We start from the raw sequence: 2,704 nt of genomic DNA, 5'->3' as shown, positions 1-2,704 counted from the left end.
TAGGATTTTACACGTAGGAAATTTGAGAAACGTCTTTCACAACTAGGGCCGAAATAACACCGCGCGAAACTGGAAAATTTTATCGAGCACAGAAAGCTGCTGAGGCATGTGGGAAGTAGCGCCAGAGGCCAGAGCTTGGCGCCAGACTTTTAGCCGTAGCGCTAGACGCCAGCATTGGCGCCAGTCTCTGATTGCTGGCGCCAATTTCCCCCAATATCGAGTCAGAAATATGCGTTCTAATTTCGACCGGTTTTTCGTATTGTTTGCTCGATCCTACTTCCTGATTGAATTTTTTCTCACTTTTCTGAAACCCATATGTGTTCTACATATGGACATAACCCTCTGGGAATTCATGCTCCATCTACCCGATTGAACGCTCCGTGCAACAAAGGGTACATCCGAGATGTTGAATTCACCAAACCATGGAAGCGAGTTTTTTCTAAAACTCGCGGTGTTCCATCCACTCGCGCCAACCCTTCACGGTTAGGCTTCCGCGCGGTGCATCCGGACAATTAACCATGGACCCTCGATTGACTAAACCATATCCCGAACTTTAGAGAACTAGAGCCATGGTTAGGTTGCAAACTCATTGCATCATATTGTGCCTACTTGACTAATTGTGCATTATTTGTCGTGCATATATGTTATGATTTCTCTTAACCGTTTGTTTGACTTGTGTTGAAATAAATAAATTAATGACTTAAAGAACTTTTCCTAATTAATTAATTAATTAATTTGAGCTAATAAATAAACATAAAATCGAGTCATAGTTCCTTTAAGTCAACTGGATTTTTATTCCCGTATACTGCACAAACGTCAACTTGTTTTGGTCATAGTTGGAGTTCTAGAAAGAACTACGAGTCGTACAACCTATGGATCTGTAGCCCCGAGTTTGTATCTTTAATTTAGCGTTGGTTTCATCTAAATCAGAGTCACAGATCAAAAGTTATGACTAAAATACCACAGTCTGTCCAGTTTAATGCTTATACGCGAGGTCTTAATTAAGTCTTTGCTTGAGTCTAGTCACGTAGTCTAGCCACATGGTCATGACACAAGTCTTAACATGTCACATACACTCACTAGTCATAGCACACACTTTTTATATGTCACCATGACCATGTCCTAGGTTCATGCATGAGTCGGTCTTTTCCGTCATTTGAGTTGGGGGTACATTCTATTCCTAATTCTTCATATCCCTCCATCTAAATCTTCTTTCACATTCTATTCCAATCTTTCTTCACTTCCTCCATCCATTGCATGTTGAATAAAGTTTGAGTCAAATAATTAACAATAAATATCCCCGATTTCCTTTTCCACAGTACTTGGTCGAGGAGAGAAGGGAGATTAATCAAGGACAACCTCTTTGTTCAAGTCTCACTTTTTGATAAACCAATTCGTCAAAAGAGGAAGGCTAAAAAGATAATGGCAAGTCAAGAAGAGGTCAATGAGCTTAGGAACCAATTGGTTACCGTGACAGAGACGCTAAAGCTACTCACACTCAAGATCAATGATCCCGTGAAGCAACAACAGATGGATCTCATGCAAGAGAGTCTAAGCAAGCTATCTAGTGACTATAAATTTCAGGGCATGAGTTCACAAGGGGTCTCGCTGGACAAGGAACTTCTTCCGCATAAGTTTGACGCCACTGACATCCCTAAATTCAAGGAAATAGATAACCCTTACTTCCATCTAAGAGCTTTTGAAACTATAATGAGCATTAAGGGTATCGATAAGAAGGTTTTCCCCTCTCTGTTCCCACTATCTCTCGAAACCGTTTGTCAACAATGGTTCTTTTCTCTCGAGAAAGAAAAAACCTCTTCTTGGGAGTTGATAACAAACACTTTCATAGATAGATATAAGTGCAACATCCAAGACGTAAAGACCACAGACAACTTGAGATGTTAAAACAAAAGGAAAACGAAGGGTTCACTTCTTTCTTCAATAAATGGAGGGAAACTTCCGCTAATATGGTCAAGGCTCCTACCGAAAAAGAATCTGTGAGGATGTTTATCAAGAATCTCCAAGGGAAGTATTCAAAGCACTTAAAGTACCAACACAATTTAGATACTTTCAAAGCTGTCTATAATATAGGCATTGACATTGAAGATGACCTTCTGAAAGATAATGGTGCTAGAGGAAAGAAGAACGACCATCCTTCTTCTTCCTCTCCCATTAATGAAGTACATGCCACGAACGCCTCTAAACCACGAATCCAAAGATCAAAAAGAGTGTTCACTCCACTTGGTATGAGTTATGAAACGACTTTCGAAAAGCTACATCACAAAGGACTAGTCATGCCCATAGGGCCCATCAAAGATCTAGTTCCAGAAGCCAGGCCACCTAAGTGGGACCCTAATAAGCACTGCAAATATCATCAAGGAAAGGGTCACGACACTGAAGAGTGTTGGAAACTCAAAGAAGCTATTCAAGATCTGATCGATAACAATAAAACTTCCGAGATTCTAGCCATCGAAGATGACCAAGCATCCTTTGATCCATCACTTCTTATCACACCTGTAGGAGAGCCCATGATCGAGACAGCTTATATGACCTCTCTCGATGAAGTGGCCATAATTGAGGAGGATGAAAGTCTTTTCTTAGATAATACCAAGGAAGACTCGTCAAGTCTAAAAGAGGACATTCGAAAACTGCAAGATGTCATTGCCATGCTCTTGAATGTGGTAGAAGGATTAGCAAATCGGGT

Source organism: Chenopodium album, chromosome 1 (genome assembly GCF_948465745.1).
Source record: "Chenopodium album chromosome 1, dcCheAlbu1.1, whole genome shotgun sequence".
NCBI lineage: Eukaryota > Viridiplantae > Streptophyta > Magnoliopsida > Caryophyllales > Amaranthaceae > Chenopodium > Chenopodium album.
The sequence above is the reverse complement of the archived record's forward strand: the minus strand, read 5'-3'. Positions refer to the sequence as shown.